At 44.8% G+C, this 13,848-nt stretch overlaps 1 non-coding gene across 1 annotated transcript; it reads right to left on the reverse strand.

Annotated features, from left to right (window-relative positions):
- Nucleotides 1-11,454: 11,454 nt before the first annotated feature.
- LOC119938297 lies at nt 11,455-11,592 on the reverse strand. Its single transcript, XR_005454394.1, has one exon. It is a non-coding gene; the product is annotated as a small nucleolar RNA SNORA7 (small nucleolar RNA).
- Between the last annotated feature and the right edge of the window lie 2,256 nt (nt 11,593-13,848).

The raw sequence follows: 13,848 nt of genomic DNA on the forward strand, positions 1-13,848 counted from the left end.
AATAAATACGATTGATGATGATGATGATTGTGAGTCCGTTGTTGGGTAGGGACCGTCTCTATACGTTGCCGATTGGTACTTCCTAAGTGCTTAGTACAGTGCTCTGCACTCAGTAAGCGCTCAATAAATATGATTGAATTGAATGTTTGAATGAGGGTCTCCTGGAGGTTATGTGATTTCGAAAGAGCTTTGAAGATGGGAGAGTAGTGGTCTGTCTCAACAACAATAATAGTAATAATATTATTCATAATAATCATAATAATAATAATGGTACTTGTTAAGCACTCATTACGTGCCAAGGACTGTACTACGCTCTAGAGTAGATACAATAATCAGATTGGACACAGTCCCTGTCCATAATAATAATAATAATAATAATAATAATAATAATAATAGTAATAATAACAATAATAATAATAATGTCTCCCCTACAGCACCTGTATATATGTATATATGTTTGTACGTATTTATTACTCTATTTTATTTGTACATATTTATTCTATCTATTTTATTTTGTTAATGCTTTGTTCTCTGACTCCCCCTTCTAGACTGTGAGCCCACTGTTGGGTAGGGACCGTCTCTATATGTTGCCAACTTGGACTTCCCAAGCGCTTAGTCCAGTGCTCTGCACACGGTAAGCGCTCAATAAATACGATTGAATGAATGAATTTGTTAAGCACTAACTATGTTTCAGTCACTGTTCTAAGCCTTTGGGTAGATTCAAGTTCCTGTCGGGTTAGATGCAGTTCCTGTCCACTTGGTGCTCACAGTCTAAAATAGGAGGGTGAATAGGTGTTTAATCCTCATTTTACAGGTGAGGTAACGGAAGCAGAGAGAATAATAATAATAATTATTATTATTATGGTATTTGCTAAGTGCTTACTATGTGCCAAGCGCTATTCTAAGCACTGGGGTAGATCCAAGGTAATCAGGTTGTCCCGCGAGGGGCTCACAGTCTTAATCCCCATTTTTACAGATGAGGTAATTTAGCGCTTAGTACAGTCAAGTGCTTAGAACAGTGATCTGCACACAGTAAACGCTCAATAAATGCGATTGAAAGAAAGAAAAGGCACAGAGACGTGAAGTGGCTTGCCGAAGGTCACACAGCAGACAAGTGGCAGAGCTGGGCTCTATCCACTAGGCCTTGCTGCTTCTAAGAGGAGGGAGTCCCAGGCAGAGAAAAGGAGAGAGAAAAGTAAGAAAAGTAAGAGAAAAGTAAGAGAAAAGTAAGAAAGATAAGAATAAGGCACTGTTTGTGGATTAGTGTGAGAGAGAGGCAGGAAAAGTGCAACCTGGAAGAGCCAGAGAAGAGAGTGGCTAAGCAGGAGGAAGAAAGCTGATTGAGCGCCAGTCAATCAATCAATCAATCAATCATTTATTAAGCACTCACTGTGTGTGGAGCACTGTACTAAGCGCTTGAGAGAGTACACTACAACAAAATTAGTGGACAATCAATCAATCAATCGTATTTATTGAGCGCTTACTGTGTGCAGAGCACTGTACTAAGTGCTTGGGAAGTGCAAGCTGGCAACATATGGAGACAGTCCCTACCCAACAGTGGGCTCACAGTCTAGAAGGGGGAGACACAGAACAAAACCAAACATATTAACAAAATCAAATAAATAGAATAGATATTTACAAGTAAAATAAATAAATAAATAGAGTACTAAATATGTACAAGCATATATACATATGTACAGGTGCTGTGGGGAAGGGAGGGAGGTAAGATGCGGGGGATGGAGTGGACACATTCCCTGCTCGTTTACAGTCATTCAGTCAATCAATCAGTGGCATTCATGGAGCATTTGCGGTTTACAGAACGCTGTACTAAGTGTCTGGGAGAGTCCACCTCATAAGAATCAGCAGACACGTTCTCCACCCATAAGTAATTTACAGTCAATGGTGGGGAGTTTCTGTTCCATGCAGAAAGGAATGGATAACCACTTGTGTTTTTTGATGAGTGGGGAGATATGTGAAGAATGAGGTATTAATAAAACATCTGGGCCGAGATTTGAGGCAGAAAACCCAGTGAGGAAACTGATGTAGTTGTTCAAGCTGGATTATTCATTCATTCCTTCATTCATTCAATCGTATTTATTTATTTTTTAATGGCATTTATTAAGCGCTTACTATGTTGTCTGTCTTCCCCGCTTCTAGACTGTGAGCCCATTGGGTAGGAATTGTCTCTATTTGTTGCTGAATTGCACTTTCCAAGCCCTTAGTCCAGTGCTCTGCACACAGTAAGCGCTCAATAAATAATAATAATAATAATAATAATAATGGTATTTGTTAAGTGCTTACTATGTGCAAAGCACTGTTCTAAGCACTGAGGGGGAAACAAAGTGGTCAGTTTGTCCCACGGGGGGCTCACAGTCTTAATCCCCATTTTCCAGATGAGGGAACTGAGGCACAGAGAAGTTAAGTGACTTGCCCACAGTCACACAGCTGACAAGTGGCGGAGCGGGATTTGAACCCATGACCTCTGACTCCCAAGCCCGGGCTCTTTCCACTGAGCCACGCTGCTTCTCCAATTGAGCGCTTACTGTGTGCAGAGCACTGTACTAAGCGCTTGGGAAGTCCAAGTTGGCAACAGATAGAGACGGTTCCTACCCCACAGCGGGCTCACAGGCTAGAAGGGGGAGACAGACAACAAAACAAAACAAATTAACAAAATAAAATAAATAGAATAGTAAATATGCACCAGAGAATAGTATTCTCTGGCCCTACTGAGAGCTCAAGGCCCTACTGAGAGCTCACCTCCTCCAGGAGGCCTTCCCAGACTGAGCCCCTTCCTTCCTCTCCCCCTCGTCCCCCTCTCCACCCCCCCCATCTTACCTCCTTCCCTTCCCCACGGCACCTGTATATATGGATATATGTTTGTACATATTTATTACTCTATTTATTTTACTTGTACATATCTATTCTATTTATTTTATTTTGTTAGTATGTTTGGTTTGGTTCTCTGTCTCCCCCTTTTAGACTGTGAGCCTACTGTTGGGTAGGGACCGTCTCTTTACGTTGCCAACTTGTACTTCCCAAGCGCTTAGTACAGTGCTCTGCACACAGTAAGCGCTCAATAAATACGATTGATGATGATAAATATGTACAATATGTAACTGACCAGCGGGTAATCTGTACGTCATAATAATAACTGCGGTATTTGTCAGGCGCTTGGCACATAGTAAGTAGAAAATCAGGTCCCAACCTGGGGCTCGCAGTAGGAGGGAGAACAGGTATTGGATTATGATTCAGCCTGGACCAGCATTGTGGCTACTTGAACGGAGAGGAGGGGGCAGGTTCTGGAAATGTCACGGAGGGAAAAAACGACTGGATGTGGTATCAGATTGATATTACTCTATTTATTTATTTATTTTACTTGTACATATCTATTCTATTTATTTTATTTTGTTAATATGTTTGGTTTTGTTCTCTGTCTCCCCCTTCTAGACTGTGAGCCCACTGTTGGGTAGGGACTGTCTCTAGATGTTGCCAACTTGTACTTTCCAAGTGCTTAGTACAGTGCTCTGCACACAGTAAGCGCTCAATAAATATGATTGATTGATTGATTGAATTGGGGGGTTTGCAAATTTAAAGTCACTTCACTTCTCTGTAGGCTCTGCACACAGTAAGTGCTCAATAAATACGATTGATTGATTGATTGATTGAATTTGGGGTTTGCAAATTTAAAGTCACTTCACTTCTCTGTAGGCTCTGCACACAGTAAGCGCTCAATAAATACAATTGATTGATTGATTGATTGATTGAATTTGGGGTTTGCAAATTTAAAGTCACTTCACTTCTCTGGGCCTCAGTTACCTCATCTGGAAAGTGGGGATTAAGACTGAGCCCCCTGTGGGACAACCTGATCACCTTGTAACCTCCACAGCACTTAGAACAGCGCTTTGCACATAGTAAGCGCTTAATAAATGCCATCATTATTATTATTATGCCAGCCCAATTCCACCCGAAAGCCCGTCAATAGCTATGGTTAACTGGGTGGTCGGATCCAGGGCTCAGCAAGTACTGGACTTTTTTTTTTTTAATTTATTAAGCGCTTACTATGTGCAGAGCACTGTTCTAAGTGCTGATCAGGTTGTCCCTTGGGAGGCTCACAGTCTTAATCCCCATTTTACAGATCAGGTAACTGAGACACAGAGAAGTTAAATTAAGGAGAAGCAGCGTGGCTCCGTGGAAAGAACCCGGGCTTTGGAGGCAGAGTTCACGGGTTCAAATCCCAGCTCCGCCAATTGTCAGCTGTGTGACTTTGGGCAAGTTACTTCACTTCTCTGGGGCTCAGTTCCCTCATCTGTAAATTGAGGATTAAGACTGTGAGCCCCATGTGGGACAACCTGTTCACCTTGTATCCCCCCAGCGCTTAGAACAGTGCTTTGCACATAGTAAGTGCTTAACAAATACCATCATTAGTATTATTATTAAGAGACTCGCCCAAAGTCACACAGCTGGCAGGGCCGTTCTTACCCTGGATTTACATGAATATCATCAAGTTGGCAAGATTCAGCTCACCCTTGGTATCCTTTCTAGCGTCTCAGCTGTTTTTCAGTTCTTGGTCTTTTGAAGACATCAGGAGTTGTGAACCGAGTTCTCGTGAGGTTGACTTATCATCAATCGTATTTATTGAGCGCTTACTATGTGCAGAGCACTGTACTAAGCGCTTGGGAAGTACAAATTGTCAACATATAGAGACAGTCCCTACCCAACAGTGGGCTCACAGTCTAAAAGGGGGAGACAGAGAACAAAACCAAACATACTAACAAAGTAAAATAAATAGAATAGATATGTACAAGTAAAATAAATAAATAAATAGAGTAATAGAGTAATAAATATGCGGACTTATGACCACATAAATCAGGAGGCTGGCGGTGGGGTGGAGGGGCAAAGATGAAACGAGAATCGGCACGGGGAAATGGCAGCACCCGCTCGAGAACCGCCAACAGAAACGCCGAGAAGGCTCCGCTCTGCCAGGGCCTGGACGTTCTGAGGTGCGGTGATGTACTGAGCGTTTTATCTCTGGGAAAGATGCAGAGAAGAAGACCATTTAAAACACGGCGGGCTCTTGAGTTCGTTAGTGACACCTGCCCTATTTCACCTAGCAGAGGACATGGGTTCTAATCCCGGCTCTGCCACTTAATGCTAATAATAATGATGGTATTTGTTAAGCGCTTACTATGTGCCAAGCACTGTTCTAAGCACTGGGGGGGGATACAAGGTGATCAGTTTGTCCCACATGGGGCTCACAGTTTTAATCCCCATTTTCCAGATGAGGGAACTGAGGCCCAGAGAAGTTGTGACATGCCCAAAATCACACAGCTGACAAGTGGCGAAGTCAGGATTAGAACCCATGACCTCTGACTCCCAAGCCCGGGCTCTTTCCTCCTTCCCTTCCCCACAGCACTTGTATATATGTATATATGTTTGTACATATTTATTTATTTATTTATTTATTTTACTTGTACATATCTATTCTATTTATTTTATTTGGTTAATATGTTTTGTTCTGTTGTCCATCTCCTCCTTCTAGACTGTGAGCCCACTGTTGGGTAGGGACTGTCTCTATATGTTGCCGACTTGTACTTCCCAAGCGCTTAGTACAGTGCTCTGCACACAGTAAGCGCTCAATAAATGCGATTGATTGATTGATTGATTTCCACTGAGCCACGCTGCTTCACTTGTCTGCTGTGTGGCCTCGGGCAAGTCACTTCAGTTCTCTGGGCCTCAGTTACCTCATCTGTAAAATGGCAATTAAGGCTGCGAGTCCCATGCGGGACAGAGACTGTGTCCAACCCAATTTGCTTGTACCCACCCCAGTGCTTAGTACAGTGCCTGACACATAGTAAGTGCTTAACAAATGCCACAATCATTATTAATTATTATCCCTGAGGGCTGGAGTAGCAGCGGGGAAGCAACGTGGACTAGTGGATATATGGAGGTCTTGGAGTCAGAAGAACGCGGGTTCTAATCCTGGCTCCGCCACTTGTCTACTATGAGGCTTTGGTCAAGTCACTTCACTTCCCTGTGCCTCAATTCTCTCATCTATAAAATAGGGATTAAGACTGTGAGCCCCAAGTGAGTCAGGGACTGTGTTCAACCTGATTAGTTTGTATCCACCCCAGTGCTTAGTAATAATAATGATGGCATTTATTAATCAATCAATCAATCAATCGTATTTATTAAGCGCTTACTATGTGCAAAGCACTGTTCTAACTGCTGGGGAGGTTACAAGGTGATCAGGTGGTCCCCCGGGGGCAGGTGGGGGGGGCCTCACAGTCTTCATCCCCATTTTTACAGATGAGGGAACTGAGGCCCAGAGAAGTGAAGTGACTTACCCGAGGCCACACAGCAGACAAGTGAAGCAGCGTCTCCCCCTTCTAGACTGTGAGTCCACTGTTGGGTAGGGACTGTCTCTATATGTTGCCAACTTGTACTTCCCAAGCACTTAGTACAGTGCTCTGCACACAGTAAGCACTCAATAAATACGATTGATTGATTGACACAGTCCCTGTCCCACATGAGCTCACGGTCTTAATCCTCATTGTACAGATGAAGTAACTGAGGCCAAGAGAAGTGAAGTGACTTGTTCAAGGTCATACAGCAGACAAGTGGCAGAGCCAGAATCAGAACCCAGGTCCTTCTGATTCCCAGGCCCCTGTTTAATAATAATAATAATGATAATGATGATGGTATTTGTTAAGCGCTTACTACGTGCAAAGCGCTGTGGAGGTTGTCCCATGGGGGGCTCACAGGTTTCATCCCCATTTTCCAGATGAGGTAACTGAGGCCCAGAGAAGTGAAATGACTTGCCCAAAGTCACACAGCTGACGGTGGAGCCGGGATTTGAACCCATGACCTCTGACTCCAAAGCCCGGGCTCTTTCCACTGAACCGCACTGCTTCATCTTTATGAAGAGACCAAGAGGTGTCCAGCTCCCAACTAATGTTTTCTAGCCAAGATAAGATGGGGAAACAGGGAAGATTTCTCCCAAATTGTGGTTCTTATTCTTGGAATGTAACAGCTGAATTTGCTGGGTGAGGGTGGTGTCTTTCTCTCCCTTATGGTACTTGTTAGGTACTAACTACTTGCCAAACACTGGTTCTAAGCGCTGGGGTTAATTTGTAGCAGATTACCTGCCACTCGTGTTTTGTTTTGTAATACGTTTTGTTTTGTTCTAATATGTTTTGTTTTGTTCTAATATGTTTTGTTTTGTTCTCTGTCTCCCCCTTCTAGACTGTGAGCCCACTGTTGGGTAGGGACCATCTCTATATGTTGCCAATTTGTACTTCCCAAGCGCTTAGTACAGTGCTCTGCACACGGTAAGCGCTCAATAAATACGATTGAATGAATGAATACAAGCAGCAGAGTTGGAAGACAAATTCCCTGCCCACGACGAGGGTTGGACACAGTTAAGCGGTTGGACACAGTCCCTGTCCCACATGAGGCTCACAGTGGAAGTAGAAGGGAGCAGGATTGAATCCCCATTTGACAGATGAGGTAACTGAGGCACAGAGAAGTGAAGCTATTAAGCGCTTAGTACAGTGCTCTGCACACAGTAAGCGCTCAATAAATATGATTGAATGAATGAATGAATGAATACAAGCAGCAGAGTTGGAAGACAAATTCCCTGCCCACGACGAGGGTTGGACACAGTTAATCGGGTTGGACGCAGTCCCTGTCCCACATGAGGCTCACAGTGGAAGTAGAAGGGAGCAGGATTGAATCCCCATTTGACAGATGAGGTAACTGAGGCACAGAGAAGTGAAGCTATTAAGCGCTTAGTACAGTGCTCTGCACACAGAAAGCGCTCAATAAATACGATTGAATGAATGAATACAAGCAGCAGAGTTGGAAGACAAATTCCCTGCCCACGATGAGGGTTGGACACAGTTAATCGGGTTGGACACAGTCCCTGTCCCACATGAGGCTCACAGTGGAAGTAGAAGGGAGCAGGATTGAATCCCCATTTGACAGATGAGGTAACTGAGGCACAGAAAAGTGAAGCTATTAAGCGCTTAGTACAGTGCTCTGCACACAGTAAGTGCTCAATAAATATGATTGAATGAATGAATGAATACAAGCAGCAGAGTTGGAAGACAAATTCCCTGCCCACGACGAGGGTTGGACACAGTTTATCGGGTTGGACGCAGTCCCTGTCCCACATGAAGCTCACAGTGGAAGTAGAAGGGAGCAGGATTGAATCCCCATTTGACAGATGAGGTAACTGAGGCACAGAGAAGTGAAGCTATTAAGCGCTTAGTACAGTGCTCTGCACACAGTAAGCGCTCAATAAATACGATTGAATGAATGAATGAAGCGATTTGCCCTAGGTCACAAAGCAAACAAGTGCAATTTGTTTATTTCTGTATTTATTTATCTGTTTATTTATATTATCATCTGTCACTCCCTCTAGACTGTAAGCTTGTTGTGATCAGGAATGTGTCTATTTGTTGCTATGTTGTACTTTCCCAAGCGCTTAGTACAGTGCTTTGCACAAGGTAAGCGCTCAGTAAATACTACTGAATAATAATAATAATAATAATAATAATGGCATTTGTTAAGCGCTTATTATGTGCAAAGCACTGTTCTAAGCACTGGGGAGGATACAAGGTGATCAGGTTCGCCCATGGGGGGCTCACAGTCTTAACCCCAATTTTACAGCTGAGGGAACTGAGGCCCAGAGAAGTGAAGTGACTTGCCAAAAGTTACTTAGGGAACAGGGATTTGAACTCATGACCTCTGAATCCCAACCCGAGCTCTTTCCATTGAGTGGCAGATCTGGGATTAGATCCCAGATCCTCTGATTCCCAGGCCCGTTCTCTTTCCCTGAGACAGGCCTCAGAACCCCCAAAACCAACCAACAGGTATCTCTCCCATTGCTAAGGTCAAAGGGAGAGTGGGGAGAGATAAAATCCATCCATCCATCCATCCATCAATTGTATTTATTGAGAACTTATTATATGCAGATCGCTGTCCTAAGTGCTTGTCTTATGCTGTCAAGCGGTCTCCTAGCAACTCCATAATAATAATAATAATAATAATAATGGCATTTATTAAGCGCTTACTATGTGCCAAGCACCGTTCTAAGCGCTGGGGAGGTTACAAGGTGATCAGGTTGTCCCACATGGGGCTTAAGTGACTTAACGACCCTGAGAGGGGACTAAGGGCTTTGAAGAGTACAGTATAACACAGTTTGGCTACATAGTAAGTGCTCAATAAAGACCATCGATTGATTAAGATCAGACACACAGCTCCTGCCCCACATAGGGCTTACAACCTATCTTATCCCCATTTTATCGACAAGGAAACTGAGATCCAGAGGGGGTAAATGACTGGTCCGAAGTCACACAGTAGGCCAGTGATGGAGCTGAAACTTGAACTCAGGTAAAATGGGGATTCAATACCTGTTCTCTCTGTTACTTAGACTGCAAGCCCTGTGTCGGGCGGGGACTGCGTGCAACCTGATTAACTTGAATCTACCCCTGCACCTAGTACAGTGCATGACACACAGTAAGCACTTAATCATTATTATCATCATTATTATTACTGTCACCCACCCTCCAGGGTTACGAGTGAAGATTTGAACCCTCTATGGGACCAGACTAAGGGCTTCCCCTTCTTAGGTCTCCCCCCTCTAGACTGTGAGCCCACTGTTGGGTAGGGACCGTCTCTATATGTTGCCAACTTGTACATCCCAAGTGCTTAGTACAGTGCTCTGCACACAGTAAGCACTCAATAAATATGATTTAATGAATGAATTAATGGTATTTGTTAAGTGCTTACTATGTGCAAAGCACTGTTCTAAGCGCTGGGGAGATTACAAGGTGATCAGGTTGTCCCACATGGGGTTTAAGTGACTTAATAATAATAACAGTAATGATGGTGTTTGTTAAGCACTTACTATGTGCAAAGCACTGTTCTAAGCACTGGGGAGGTTACATGGTGATCAGGTTGTCCCACGGGGGGCTCACAGTTTTAATTTCCATTTTCCAGATGAGGGAACTGAGGCCCAGAGAAGTGAAGTGACTTGCCCAAAGTCACACAGCTAAGTGGCAGATCCAGGATTTGAACCCATGACCTCTGACTCCAAAGCCCGGGCTCTTTCCACTGACTCACGCTACTTCCCTGTGGACGCATCTCTCCCAGAAATCCCCACCTCCATCCGCAATCGTTCTGGTAGTGGATCCATAGAGTTTTCTTGGTCAAAATGTAGACGTGGTTGACCATCGCCTCCTTCCGCGCAGTCAGCTTGAGTCTCTGCCTTCGACTCTCTCTCACGCTCCCACTCTCTCTCCCCTTTTCACACTCCTATTCCCCTCTTTCCCCAGCCCTTTATCACCCCCCAGTCCCCTCTCCCCCAGCCCCTTTTCACCCTCCAGTCCCCTCTCCCCCAGCCCCTTTTCACCCTCCAGTCCCCTCTCCCCCAGCCCCTTTTCACACCCCATTCCCCTCTTTCCCCAGCCCCTTTTCACACCCCCAGTCCCCTCTTTTCCCAGCCCTTTTTCACCTCTCCATTCCCCTCCCCCAGCCCCTTTTCACCCTTCAGTCCCCTCTCCCCCAGCCCCTTTTCACACTCCCAGTCCCCTCTCCCCAGCCCCTTTTCACCCCCCCCAGTCCCCTCTCCCCCAACCCCTTTTCACACCCCCAGTCCCCTCTTTCCCCAGCCCCTTTTCACACCCCATCCCCTCTCCCCAGCCCCTTTTCACACCCCCAGTCCCCCCTTTCCCCAGCCCCTTTTCACACCCCTAGTCCCCTCTTTCCCCAGCCCCTTTTCATACCCCCATTCCCCTCTCCCCAGCCCCTTTCCACACCCCTATTCCCCTCTCTCCAGCCCCTTTCCACACCCCCATTCCCCTCTCCCCCAGCTCCTTTTCACACCCTCTTCTCCTCAATTTTTTAAATAATAATAATAGTAATAATGATGGCATTTATTAAGCACTTACTATGTGCAAAGCACTGTTCTAAGTGCTGGGGGTGGGGGGGGATACAAGGTGATCAGGTTGTCCCAAGGAGGGCTCACAGTCTTAATCCCCATTTTCCGGATGAGGTAACTGAGGCCCAGCAAAGTGAAGTGACTTGCCCAAAGCCACACAGCTGACAATTGGCGGAGTCGGGATTTGAACCCTTGACTTCCGACTCCAAAGCCCGGGCTCTTTCCACTGAGCCACGCTGCTTCCCCATTACACCCCATTATTCTTTCACACACCCCTTCCTCCCCTCCCAGCCCTTCTTTACCCCCTTCCTCCCACCCCTCTTTCACACCCCCATTCTCCTCCCCTCATTCCTCTAGATGGTGAGCCCGTTGTTGGGTAGGGACCGTCTCTATATGTCGCCAACTTGTACTTCCCAAGCGCTTAGTCCAGTGCTCTGCACACAGTAAGCGCTCAATAAATTCGATTGAATGAATGAATGAATGCTGCTGCTGCCCAGCGCAGGAAAGATTTGATTTGGAGCAGATTGCCTGCCACTCGCTAGCCACTGGCCAAGCTAGGAATGGAAGGGGTAGGCCTCTGCTTGACTCTCCCTCCCATAGCCAAGACTGAGAGAGTACTGGAAACTCTCCAGGTGTGACTCTGAGAGGGGCCTAATCACTTGGGGAAAGTACAAGCAGCAGAGTTGGAAGACACATTCAGGGGCAGACAAACATTATTACAGCTAATATGCCGATATAATAATAATAATGGTATTTAATAACCACTCACTATGTGCCAGGCACCTTACTAAGCGCTGGAGTGGATACAAGCAAATTGGGTTGCCTTAATTGGGTTCTCCCCCTTCTCCCCCTCTCCATCCCACCCACCTTACCTCCTTCCCTTCCCCACAGCACCTGTATATATGTATATATGTTTGTACGTATTTATTACTCTATTTATTTTACTTGTACATATCTATTCTATTTATTTTATTTTGTTAATATGTTTGGTTTTGTTCTCTGTCTCCCTCTTCTAGGCTGTGAGCCCGCTGTTGGGTAGGGACCGGCTCTATATGGTGCCAACTTGGACTTCCCAAGTGCTTAGTCCAGTGCTCTGCACACAGTAAACGCTCAATAAATATGATTGATTGTTTGTACATATTTATTACTCTATTTATTTATTTTACTTGTACATATCTATTCTATTTATTTTATTTTGTCAATATGTTTGGTTTTGTTCTCTGTCTCCCACTTCTAGACTGTGACCTCAGTGACCTCATCCATAAAATGGGGGTGAAGACTGCGAGCCCCACGTGGGACAACCTGATCACCTTGTATCCCTCTCTGGCACTTAGAACAGTGCTTTGCACATAGTAAGCACTTAACAAATACCATCATTATTATTATTATTATTCTCTAGGCCTCATTGACCTCATCTGTAAAATGGGGATGAAGACTGTGAGCCCCACGTGGGACAACCTGATCACCTTGTATCCCTCTCTGGCGCTTAGCACTTAACAAATACCATTTTTATTATCATTATTATTATTATTATTCTCTGGGCCTCAGTGACCTCATCTGTAAAATGGGGATGAAGACTGTGAGCCCCACGTGGGACAACCTGATCATCTTGTATCCCTCTCTGGCACTTAGAACAGTGCTTTGCACATAGTAAGTACTTAACAAATACCATTATTATTATTATTCTCTGGGCCTCAGTGACCTCACCTGTAAAATGGGGATGAAGACTGTGAGCCCCACGTGGGACAACCTGATCACCTTGTATCCCTCCCTGGCGCTTAGAACAGTGCTTTGCACATAGTAAGCGCTTAACAAATACCATCATTATTAAACCATTCCGGATTTTTCACAAGATCCACCCCGAGAACGATCACAGATGGAGAGCGGGGCGTTCTGGGGGAGATGTGTCCGTGGTGTCACTATGGGTTGGAAATGACTCAACGGCATAATCAATCAATCAATCAATCAATCGTATTTATTAAGCGCTTACTGTGTGCAGAGCACTGTACTAAGTGCTTGGGAAGTAAAAGTCGGCAACATATAGAGACGGTCCCTACCCAACAGTGGGCTCACAGTCTAAAAGGGGGAGACAGACAACAAAACCAAACAAGTTGGCATGTGGAGTTGCCAACTTGTACTTCCCAAGCGCTTAGTACAGTGCTCTGCACACAGTAAGCGCTCAATAAATACGATTGATTGATTGATTATGTGTTCCCTGCCATCAGGGAGCTTACAGTCTAATAGAGGAGACAACCTAAAGACAGAGCAGCCCCTATAGATGTAAGCTCACTATGGGCAGGGAACGTGTCTGTATAGTGTAACCCTAAGACATTACTACTCTGTATTGTACTCTTTCAAGCGTTTAGTGCAGTGCTCTGCTCACAGTAAGTGCTCAATAAATACAGTTGAATGAATGAATGAATGAATGAAGAGATTAATTACAAGATTTGGGTTGAGTTTTTTTTTTAATGGAATTTATTAAGCACTTACTATGAGCCAGGCACCCTAAGTGTGGGAGTAGAGACAAGTTCTAGACTGTGAACTCGCTGTTGAGTAGGTACCGTCTCTATATGTTGCCACCTTGTACTTCCCAAGCGCTTAGTACAGTGCTCTGCGCACGGTAAGCACTCAATAAATATGATTGAAAAGAAAAAAAAAGTTAATCAACCCCTGTCCCACGTGGGGCTCACACTCTTAATCCCCATTTTACAGATGAGGGAACTGAGGCCCAAAGAAATGAAATGACTTGCCTCAGGCCATCGCCCTGACTTGCTCCTTTTGCCCCTCTCCCCTTCCAGCCCCACAGCACTTATGTACACATCTGTAATTTCATTTCATTCATTCAATCAATCGTATTTATTAAGTGCTTACTGAGTGCAGAGCACTGTACTAAACGCTTGGGGAAA

Source organism: Tachyglossus aculeatus, chromosome 1, assembly GCF_015852505.1.
Source record: "Tachyglossus aculeatus isolate mTacAcu1 chromosome 1, mTacAcu1.pri, whole genome shotgun sequence".
NCBI classification, from domain to species: domain Eukaryota; kingdom Metazoa; phylum Chordata; class Mammalia; order Monotremata; family Tachyglossidae; genus Tachyglossus; species Tachyglossus aculeatus.